This window comes from Protopterus annectens, chromosome 2.part1, assembly GCF_019279795.1.
Source record: "Protopterus annectens isolate FY-2018-M chromosome 2.part1, PAN1.0, whole genome shotgun sequence".
NCBI lineage: Eukaryota > Metazoa > Chordata > Ceratodontiformes > Protopteridae > Protopterus > Protopterus annectens.
The window spans coordinates 267,874,761-267,887,145 of NC_056729.1; the positions used below are offsets into that span (position 1 = coordinate 267,874,761).

At 44.1% G+C, this 12,385-nt stretch overlaps 1 protein-coding gene across 1 annotated transcript in view; it reads right to left on the minus strand.

Annotated features, from left to right (window-relative positions):
• Positions 1-12,385, minus strand: part of LOC122794835 (centromere-associated protein E-like) — a 196,574-nt gene that overhangs the window by 107,301 nt on the left and 76,888 nt on the right. The gene's annotated exons all lie outside the window — the stretch shown is intronic.

Here is a 12,385-nt window from a genome sequence, read left to right on the forward strand (position 1 = left end):
TCCCGTACTGGTCCATACTCCTGGACTCCTTGTTAGGAGGATGGACGGAAGAAGAAGCCTCTGCAACTTCCTCCTGAATAGCCACCAAGGCATCTACGGAAACCCCTTTTGGTCCATACTCCTGGACTCCTTGTTAGGAGGATGGACGGAAGAAGAAGCCTCTGCAACTTCCTCCTGAATAGCCACCAAGGCATCTACGGAAACCCCTTTGGTCAGGAACTCTTTCCCCGAGGGAGCAGAAAAAAACGTATTTGGACATCTGGGGTCTCAGGGGTCTCCCACACCCTTCGACAAATCAAATCGAGGAGTTCATCGAAGGGTGGAGACACACAGGAGGCGGAGGGTTGAGCTCCGAAGGCATTGAGGAATACAGACTCCCCCTCTGAGGGGGTTTTGGAAGGCCAGTTGCCTCTCTGCCTCAAAATCTCCAGGATGTCGGAGAAAGAGACATCATCGGAGGACGACTTACGGGACCCCTCAGACTCCTCGAGGTCGGTATCGGACATGAGGGACTTGTCCTGGGAGTCTATGTGCTTCCTCTTGCACAACTTCTTTCTAGGGGGCTCCTCAGGCACCGACTCTCAGGGGCCCTCAGCAAGTTGGGGACTGCTCATGGGGGTATCCTCAGACCTTCAGGCTCCGCCATCCACGGATAGGGGGGTGTCAGAGGCTCTAGCCGGGGTGTAGGGGGAAGGAGTGACCGATCAGGGTGATGTGACTGACGATCTGGCCAGTGCACTCCTCATGGCCTCGAAGGCAAGTACCCCCGAATCCGAGGACCGACCCGTCTCCGAGACCACAACCGGAGTCGTGGTTCCCCGAGCCGAAGCACTAAGAGGGAGACTCGAAGCCGACAAGAGTCCCGAGGTATCCCCCTCGGGTCCGACTGAGGAAACTCGAGTACCGAAACCAGAGGACGGAACAGACATGGTTGGAGCAGACGTCGGCTCCGATAAACTCGCAAGGGGTATCGGAGCCAACACGAGAACATCACTCGGCACTCCGGCTCAGACGACACAGTGGTGCTCGGAGGAGGAATTATCGGTACAAGAACAGAGACTGGCTCCGGAGCCGAGAACAATTTTGCTAACACCGGCGGCTGCAGGAGCCTCTGGACCACCCTATCCACATCCAAATGAGACAGCCTAGAGGATTTGGAGGAAATCGAGGGAGATCGGGATCTCCTACCCGGAGACTCAGGCCTAACACTGGGTGACAGGCTCCGAATCTGTTCCAATAATATTGGGGCCGAGGTCGACTCCAGTACAACGGATACCTCCTGCGGCCCCGAGGACAATGGAGCCAAGGAGGCAGTATCCACTTTCAAAACTTTCTCCGGGGGCTCCGAAGAGACAGATGGAGCCGGTGATCTTTTCTTGGCCTTGGAAGTCTTAGACTTAGTACTAGAAGAAGAGTCTAAGGACTCCTCAAAGGAAGGTTTAACCAGGCCCTTCAAAATCAACTTATTTTTATTTTCCTGCAGTACCCTGGGGCTAAAAGCATGGCAAAAACTGCAGGACTCTTGCAGGTGAATAGCACCAAGACAATAAACACAGAATGCCCATCTGTGATGGGCATCTTGTAGCCACATTTAGAGCATTTCTTAAACCCAGAGGGTTTATGCTCTTTTTGCTCTTTAGACATAATAGCACACAGCACCCACTCAACAGACAACGACAGAAACGAAAGGAAGGCGGGAAAAACCAAACCAAGAACAACCAAAGAAACTCTAATTTAAACGTTTCTTTGGTGCAGCAAGGAATCTAACTACTGACCAACAAAAAACACAATTTTACACAAACACACACCAGAGAGGACTAGGTCCTCTAATTTAAACGGGCCTAGCCCGCCAAAAGAGGGACACCACACAAGAAAAACCACAACTCGCTCACACAGTACACTAACAAAGAAAACTAGCTATTAAAATAGCTTTTTACTAGAAACAGACTGCTAAATACTTATGAAAGTATAGAAAGGGTACTTCGCCACAGCCAAGTGAGACCACGCCCTAACTCTATGAGCGACAAACGAGATCTGGGGCTAGGGCGAGGTGCATCTTGGGATACCGGGTTAGCCCAGCCAATTAGAGACTTCGTGATAGAAAATAAGTTGGCAGAGTCGGAGCCGAGAACCCGTGAGGAAAGAATGTAGGCAAGATAGGACCACATAACATCTCAACACCTGTCTGGCCAATGTGATGGCCATCAGAAACAAAGACTTGGGAAGACAGGAATTTCAAAGGGGAAGAATGGGAAGGCTCAAAGGGCGGAGAAGTTAATTTGGATAACACAAAATTTAAATCCCATAAGGCCACAGGTTCTTGCAAGGGGGTCTTAAAGTGGCACCTTTAAGGAAACTTTTGCACAACCTATGCGACATCAGATTAGAATCTTGAAAGCCTAGATGAAAATCGCTGCCAATTGAACTCTGATAATGGCAGCAGCAGATCCCTGGTGAAAAAGCTCAGACAGGCATTCCAAAACCACTGGAATGGAGGCAGTGTAAGGATCAACATTCATTTTCTCTGCCCAGATAGAGAATCTTCTCCATTTACTGGAATATAGTTTTCTACTGGAAGGTTTATGAGAAGACGTAAGGATATGAGTCAAGAAGGGCGAGAAGTCGTGAAGCCTGACTAGGGATGGAACTAGAGCAGCCACTCTGTCAAACTGACAGTGTGTAAGGAGGGGTGAAGCAAATCTGACATGTGAGTCAACAGGTCTGGAGCTGGGTCCAGAATGCAAGGATATTCTAGGAGAAGAGGCCCAAGAAAGGGGAATCAAACCGGACGAGGCCAGTAAGGAGCAATGAGGATCAGTTTGCTTCCCAGCCGTTTCGCTTTCTGAATAACCTTGGGAATGAGAGGAAAGGGAGAAAAAGCATAAAGGAGACCCAGGGGCCAATCGTGAACAAGTCTCTCTCTAGGTGACTCCCCCGGAGGGGGGATGAGGGAGAAGTAGCGGCTGCATTTGGCGTTGATTGGTCTGGCAAAGAGATCGCAGCAAGGCTGTCCCCATGTGCGGAAAATCTGTTCCGCTGTTTCTTGTTTCAGAGACCACTCGTGAGGGATAAGGATTGCCCGGCTGAGCTTGTCGGCTATCATGTTGGTTGTCCCTGGAATGTGCGTTGCCACCAGAAAATGCAGGGAAGATATCACCCATTTCTAAACTCGAATGGCCTCTCGACAGAGTGGGTAAGATCTGGTTCTGCCTTGTTTGTTGATATACTATACTACCAACATGTTGTCTGATTGTATTTCAATAGTCCCTAGAGGCAGAAGGTCGTGAAGTGATTGCAACGTCAGGAGCACCGCCCTCATCTCTAGAATGCTTAGATGCAGGTGAGCCTCGTGATCTTGCCATGTGCCTTGGACAGTCCTGCCTAGATAATGCCCCCCCCCCCCCCCCTGTGAGGCATCCGTGGTCACAGTGGCAACAGGTTGGTGAGGAACAAATGGAGTGTCCGTGGTTAACTGATTCGGTAGAGTCCACCAAATGAGGTCCTTCTTGCAAGAGTCTGTCAGCAGAATGTGATGAGATAATGGTAGGCGCTGAAAGGACCATTGGGACGACAGGAGCCACTGAAGAATCCCCATGTGCAGTCTGACTAGTGACACTAGCAATATGGTGGAGGCCATGGTCCCTAAAAGCTGTGGAATAGTCTTGGCTTTGACCTTTCGTAAGGGGAGAAGACGCTGAATTTGAAGGACCAGATTCTGTTCCCTTTCTACAGGAAGTCGAGCCAACATGTCTACTGTGTCTATCTCTGCGCCTATAAAAATCACAGATTGAGAGGGCAATAAGGCAGATTTTTCCCAATTTATAGAAATTCCCAGCTGGGCACACAGCTGAATGGTAGCGTCCCTGGTCTGAAGAAGTAGACGCCTGGTGAGGGCAGTCGAGAGCCAGTCATCCAGACAGGGAATCACCTGGAATCCTTAATGTCTCAGATGAGCTGTCACTACCGCCATACACTTGAACACCCTGGGAGGCTGTGGTGAGACCAAAGGACAGAGCACGAAACTGGTAATGACTGGCTCCCAGCCAGAAGCATAGATGACTCCTCGACGCCCTGTCCATTTTTATGTGGTAGTAAGCATCCTGGAGCTCTACTGAGTACATCCAATTGTCTTTCCCTAATAACGGGAGTATAGACTGCAGTGTTACCATCCGGAACTTGTCCTTCTTCACCGATTCATTCAATCTGTTGAGGTTCAAGATGGGCCTCCAGTCCCCTGTACGTTTTGGCACTAAAGAATCTGGAGTAAGTTCCGGATCATATTTGGTCTGTTGGGATGGTTTGAATGACTCTTTGACAGCAACTTGTTGACCTCCACAGTTGCCTGTGATTGGGTGGAACATCCGGGATCCTCTTGGGAACAAAAGGTGGAAGAGAAAAGGGTATGACATAACCTCTGGTAATAATTCCTTGTACCCACTTGTCTTGAGTGATACCCAGCCAGGCTTCTGGATACAAAGAAATGCGACCCCCGGCTGGCCCCAGAGAAGCACAGTCGGGCCCCACATCAGGTGCACTGGTAAGGCCAGCCCCAAAAGGAATCAGGACCTCCCTGGTTTTGCGGACCGCCCCTGCCTCTAGGGCAACGTCTACCATTTCCTCCTCTGCCTCTGAAGGAGAAGTCATCCTGTGCATCCTGGAAAAAACCTCTGGGACTTCTTGAACCACATCTTACCGCTCCTCTGACCCTTAGGACATGGTCTAGAGGGTACAGTAAAACGTACTCCCACAGCAGGCAGTGTTTTTTCTTCTTGCTCGCACCAGGTGAGAGTGTCCTTTACCTTGGGTCCAAACAATGAGGAAACTTCGAAGGGTGTTAGTAAAGATAGACTTGAACGGTTCTGCAACGTTACACAAACGCATCCAGGAATGATGCCTTAGGGCAATTTCTGAACCCGCTTACTCTACTTGCTCCATCGGCTGCATACGAAATAAGCCGCATGGACGAGTTGACGATAGGTGGACAACTGGGCAGACACCTTGTCAGGGACTCCCTCAGTACATGTACCTTGTAGAGAATCTCCTAACTCCTTAAGGAGATCTCTCTGAAGCCTCGTGAAGTGTATAAGGTAGTTCAGTGATCTAAGGGTAAATGCCACTGAAGAGAAGATACACTTCCCATATTTGTCCATCGTTCGAGACTCCTTATTTGGCGGATGAACAGAAGTAGTCTCTGCTAGCTCCTTCTTAGTGGCCGCCGCCACCATGGCATCTACGGGAACACCTTTAGACAAAAAATCCTTTTCTGGGGTTGAAGAAAAAAACTTATTTGGTCTTCTGGGGACTGGCTCCACTGCATCAGGAGTATCCCACAACTTTCGACTAACTAGCTCCATCAGTTCGTCAAAGGGTGAAAACACCCAACAGGCTAAAGGTTGAGACCCGAAAGCCTTCAGGTACACTGACTCCTCATCAGAAGGGGTGACAGTGGGCCAGCCACACCTCTGTTTAAGGATTTCCAAGATGTCTATGAAGGAGACATCATCAGAGGACGACTTGGGGGACCCTTCTGACTCCTCGAGGTCTGTGTCAGACATCAGAGACTCATCCTGGGAGACTACATGCTTCCTCTTGCATGTTCTCTTCCGTGGGGGCTCCTCGGAAGGATATTCCGGGGAGGTCTCGGAAGAGTGGGGGCCACCAACCAGTGGCTCCTGAGGCTGAGGATCTCTGCTGTCCACAGAGAGAGTAGGAGCGGAGACAAAAGTAGGTGCCTTGGGGAGAAGATTGTCAGTACCCTTGGTAGGAGCTGAAGATCGGGACAGCATGCTCATCATCTTGAATGCCGACCTCTCCAACTCCGAAGACCTCCCTGGCTCCGAGATATATGTAGGATCCAAACTCACCCTCGCCAACGTGCAGAAAGGGAGACTCGGAACCGAATAGGTTCGGCTCCTAGACACCACAGATGGCACCGAGAGTGTCGGAGCGGAACTCTGCTCCGAAACAGCCACGGGGGGAGCTAGAGCCGAGGGTTTCACCAGAGGTAACAAACACTCCGGCTCCAAAAGGCCAGCACGGTTCAGAGGAGGAATGACCGAAGGGGGCTTAACGGACTTAAGTGGCTCTGGAACCAACTGGGTCGGAGCCAACAATAATTTTGGTAAGGCAGATTACTTCAAGAGTCTCAGCACTACCCTCTCCACAATTTCTTCAGATAAACTCCTGGAAGACCTGGAGGACAGAGTAGAACAGGATCTCTGCAGTATTTGTGACGTCAATGTAGGGGAGACCGGTAGAGGATCCATACACTGGCTCCGTAAAATAATCTCAGAGGTCGGCTCCAAGCTACTTGGGGCCGACCCTGTAATCACAGTACTACTCTCAATCGGCAACGAACTCTGTGGAGCCGAAGAGACAGTGGACTTATCAGATTTAGTAATTTTAAGGGGTGGCTCCAAGACACCAGCCAGTGCCGGGGAGGGCCTCTTAGAGGACTTAGACTTTTCCTTTTTAAATCCCCGAGATCTAGAAGAGGAGGAAGAGCTAGCCAGATCTTCCTCAAAGGAAGGTTGTAGAAGACCTTTTAGGATGAGCTTATTTTTTCTTTCTTGCAACACCCTAGCGCTGAAAGAGTGGCAAAATAAACAAGTTTCCTTAAGTGGATGGCTCCCAAACAGTAAATGCAGTTACTGTGGCCATTCATTATGGACATCTTCTGTGAGCATTTAATGCATTTCTTAAAGCCAGATGGCTTATGGTCCTTGCTTTCTTTAGACATTCTCAAAGAGATGAGCTCGCTCTCACACGCACACACACACACACACACACACACACACACACACACACACACACACACACACACACACACAAAGAAAAAGGAGAGGACGAGGTCCTCTAATTTAAACTGGCCTAGCCCTGCAGGAAAGAGAAAGACACCATGAAGACTAGTTCCCTAACTTAAATGGGCCTAGCCCGGGCAGGAAAAGGAAATGGAAAACTAGATCTTCTAACTAAAACAGACCTAGAGAAAGGAACAATAATAAGAGTCGTCACACACTCAAAAAGGAATAAAGTGTAAATTTCAAATTTACTCAACAAGGAAAACAGTACCTCTTCTGTTAACAACACTAACAAATTTAGCAAGCGGAAAACCAGCACACAGGATACCAATACTATGAAGCCAAAAGGCCAATGTAATAAAGAAATTGCACACAAATGGTGCACTTATAAACGCTAACTACTCTAACTTGCAAACTACACTATGACTAAACAATGACATAATAACAGTTTAAGTAGAAAAGTCTAAAAATTTTGTATAAACTTTAAATAAATTGAAAAACTTAGCCAGAACCAAAAAGAAGCACAACCAAACTCGTTAACGCGGCAAACAAGATCTGGAGATTGTACTGGTGCACCATGGGATACCTACCTAGCCACAAGCAAACTAGAAGACTTCCAGTTTGTAAATAGGCCGAGGTGGAGCCGAGGATCGGCTCCAATCCCATATGCAAGAATGAAGGAGAGATAGGACTACAGAACATTAACTTTTTAATACACACTGAGTAAAAGGAAAAGCAGAAGGCAAGAATGCCAACCGTGTGGAGATAGAAGCAGGTTGAAAATACAAACACATTGACTAGTCCCCAAACGCCTGCAAAACCTGAAAGGGAAGGGAGGAGACTATAGTAAACAAGACAAGAAATAAAGAAAAGTAAGAATAGGTATGAGGCAAAAACCACTAAACATATCACCCAAAATTGAGACCAGGAATATGCGTCAAACTAGCTAGGCGGCAAACGAGATCTGAGGAAGCTACAGAGATGATGGAGCATTTTGGGTGGAGGGAGGAACTCGAGACTAGGATCCAACTCTAAGAAATGTGTCTGAGTTGGATTAGATGGTCGGATCTGTAACCTAATAATGAGGAAGAACAAAAAGGACAACATCAGATTTAACTTATTTCTCCTATCAAAGCTTGTGAATTAAATGACCTGCATATCTTACAATCTGAATTGAGATGAAATGGGCCTAAGCAACAGATGCACTTAAGAGTGTGCATACGAATTTGGGATTTTATGGCTGCATGCTATGCACTTTTTGAAACCTGAAGGTTTTTCGGATATAGCTATAGCTCAAAAGGAAAAACAATTACGAAGAAAAAAATGTTTTAAACAGACACTAGAACAGGAAGAGGAGAAATTAGAAAATACCAACAATGGTAATAAAGGTACTAAAAAGTATGAAAGGAATACCAACAATGATGGTTAAGAAATACTTGGACTACAAAGGAGTATAAAAGATTTTAGCTTTAAAGATATTAAGTATTATAAAATAGGAAGGAAAGAGCAAAAAGGGTATTATATAAGAAATAATCCTAACTCAAAGCAGTAATATGATGTTTGTGAGTTATTAGTGACCATGTCTAAGGCGGCAAATGAGAATTGAGTTATGTTAGGCGACTAGTGCATTATTGGTAAAGGGAGGAGCTCAAGAGTTTCAGTGTTCCATGAGCTGAAAGAAGCAGCAGAGCTGCATCTGAACCCAACAGCTGAGAAATGAATGAAGATGACAATATTATATCAATTAATTCAGTCAAGGGCTAACCCTGTCCTTGGCCACCGTCCAAGTTAAACTTTTGAGTAGAAACATGTTTTCAGGTTCTAAGGCTGACTGGGTCAGTTTTTCCAGTACACAATTCAAGTTGCAAAGTAGAGCAACCCCCCCCCCCCCCCCCCCCCCCGGGAGACCTCAGATCCAGAACTCATTTTTAGAAGTGATTATTTTTATTTAATTATTTGACATTTGGTGACCGGGAAAGTCTGACGGGGTCAGAAACCTATTTTCAGCAGAGGCCCGGGAGAACAACAGCTCCAATAAAGAAAATCACAATACAAGTATAAATATAACAATATAAAATATGAAAGCAATATTAACATAGAAACAAGAGGAGCAAGACAACAGCCAGTACTGTACATAATGGACAGTTAAGGTGTATACATACATTAATATAAGAGAAATATTATGAGCATTACTAATAAATTGGTAATTTACAAAGAATATCAGAAGTTCTCACAGTATGATTAACACAGAGCAGAGTATTTGTATAATTATTCCACTGAGAACACCTGGTGGAAAGTTTCTTACAGTGTTTGTTTTTTTGGACTGTGTGTGTGACACTTGGCTTACTGAAATTTTGAGGGACTATGCGGATTTTCTCTTGCCATATTAAATATTTTATACACACACACGGGTCTACTTCAAAACATTGAAATCTCATAACAGTGAACTTCAAAACACTGAGACCATAACATCGAAACCCCAAAACACTGAAAACCCAAAGCAACGAAACTGTAGAACAATGAAACATTGCATCATAAGACTGAAAACTACAACGTACATGTAATTAACATCCCCTCGACCTATAACACCACTAAACTAACAAACATACTTTTTACTACGTTTCTGCAAGGGGGCAAGCCCCCCTGCACCCCCCGTAAATTTAATATACCAACTCCAAGATCGCATTACAGTGGGAAAAAGTTAATTTCCTAACCTCACTGTATCGTGATCACCATACAGAATGTAAACAATGTCTAAATCACTTACCTGTATGGCCTAAAAACACGTACAGATTGGCAAAATAAACACTTTCCCCCCTATTCTCTTCTCCCAGCACTTAACATTAACTTAACTTCCATGAAAGCAACACATTCATATGTTAACATTCTGTATGGTGATCATGTTACAGTGGGGTTATGAAATTAACTTTTTTTCCACTGTAGGGGGATCTAGGAGTTGGTATATTTAATTTATGGGGGGAAGGGTGTGAGGGGCAGAGACTCCCACATTGGGGGGGGGGGGGTGGAAACATAATAAAAAGTGTGTTTCTTAATTTGGTGGTGTTATAGGTGGAGGGGATGTTATTTACATGTGCGTTGTAGTTTTCTATGTTGTACCCAAATAAAACACCTGAAGACATTGCCACTAACTTTAACACCTTATTTATTGACACTGTAACAATGATTAATACTTCCTCCTCCCCTGTGAGTGATACAAACCACTGTGTTCTCTACCCTCTGATTCACATCCATCTAAACTCTTCTCTCTAAAACCTTTATCTACTAACTAAATCAAATCTCTACTCACCAAACTAAAACCTTGCTCATCTTCTGCAGATAACATTCCGTCTTACTTCCTCTAACTAGCAGCCAATATCATTGCTCTACCTGTATCTATCTTGATTAACCGCTCCATCTCGGAGTCTTGTGTTCCAACTATCTGTAAAAAATTCTATACACTTTCTACCCACAAAGGAGGAAATTCCCAAGAAATCTCTAACTTTAGACCTATAGCTATCTTGTCACCCCTCTCAAAGCTACTTGAGAAATGTATACACAAGCAAACTCTACAATCTCTCTTACATGAAAATCTACTTACTCCCACTCAGCATGGTTTTCGCCCAAAGCACAGTACTAGTACTGCCCTAATCTCACTTACCAACTCTATTTCCTTGGCTCGTGATAACAATAAACTTGCTTCCTGTTTATTTCTAGATTTACCTAAAGCGTTTGACACCGTCTCCCACTCTCTTCTTACTAAACTGAGTAATTTTAATGTCTGCTGCAACTGTCACTTGGTTCTCTAGCTATCTCTCAGATAGACTACAATCAGTGAAATGGCTCTCTGCACTCTCTCCTCCCCTCCCTGTAAAAATGTGAGTTTCCCAAGGATCCATACTGGGTCCACTGCTACTCAATATCTTTACCAATCTACTTTATACCTCTTGTTCTCAGTCATCGCTAGTTTAATACGCAGATGATTCAGCTGTGATTACCCTCTCAGACTGTTACTCTGATCTCATTACCACAACTCAAGCTGCCTTTACATCAGTTGAGACCTGACTCACTAACAACCAACTAATCCTAAATCAAAAAAAAAAAAAAAAAAAAAAAACTAAACTACTACTCTTTCTTCCAAAAACTCTTACCCATCTTAAATCTACCTTTACTATACTGTCCGTTAATAACACTCAAATTGTAACTGAAACTAGCTTCAAACTCCTAGGTGTCACTATAGATGATCAACTTAAATTCAACTTACCCAGAAATAATTGCATCAGGAAAACCCATCAGAAATTAGGTCTCCTGTATAGAAATAGAAAGTTCCTCACTTCCAAAGCCAAAGTAACCCTCTCTCACACTTGTCTCCTACCCACCCTACTATATGGTTCCCAAATATTCACAAACCTTAACACCTCACTCCTAGTAAAACTAAACTCAGCCTATAATACAGTAGCCAAATTCTCTGCCCAACATACTTATAAAACTAATCACTGTGTCTCACTTAAATACTTAAGCTAGCTGGAACTACCCAACCTACTTCTGCGCTCTCAGTTTCAGATTATACACCATCATATATCAACCTGGTTACTGCCCTAAACTATCCTCCCTCATATCTAACTATTCTCCAACGAGATATCTCCACAACTCAGACCAGGACTTACTATTTATCTATAAACCTACAACAAAAATGGGAAGCAACCTATATAGTTATAATCCTACCATAGCATGGAATAAGCTTCCACTTCAAATAAGATTAATAAATAAATTGAAACAATTCAAAGCAGCTGCCAAAGAACACATGAAAACACTCAAGTCCCACCACTGTACTCATCCACTATGTCTGACCGTCCCTCTTAACTTTTTACTACTATACTTCTCAGCACTTTTATTCCTACTGTACTGTCTACCTGAACTCTGGCAAACCAATACTTTACCTTCATCTTCTCACCCTTATATGTCCTTCATAACTTTGATCTATAGCATCCTATCTCTGAAAAATACAAAGATTACCGAATGTCCTTTTATATACATCAACTGCATTTCTATTGATTAGTAAATACTTGATAACTGTTCAAATGTGTAAATTCCAACAAAATATCTCTGTAATACCTGTTTTTTTCTTACTTTTCCCCTCTGCATTTGTTTTTACTGCATTGTTTAATTAATATATTGTTGTAGTTTAAAATTGTTCTCTGGAGCTTTTCTCCCCGGGCCTCTGCTGAAAAAGGACAATTTGTTGCTCAGTCGGACTACTCCCGGTCAACAAATGTAAAATAAATAATAATAAATAAATAATGCACACTTTCAGTGGTCTGAATTTTCGTTGTTTTGAGTTTTCTGTTTTTGAGGTCATGGTCACAATGTTTTGAATTTCAATGTTATGAGATTTCAATGTTTTGAAGTAGACCCGCACACGCATGCATATATATACACACACACACACATATATATATATATATATACACATTATATGTGTGTGTGTGTGTGTGTGTGTGTATATATATATATATATATATATATATATATATATATATATATATATATATATATATACATATATACATATATATATGGATCTACCT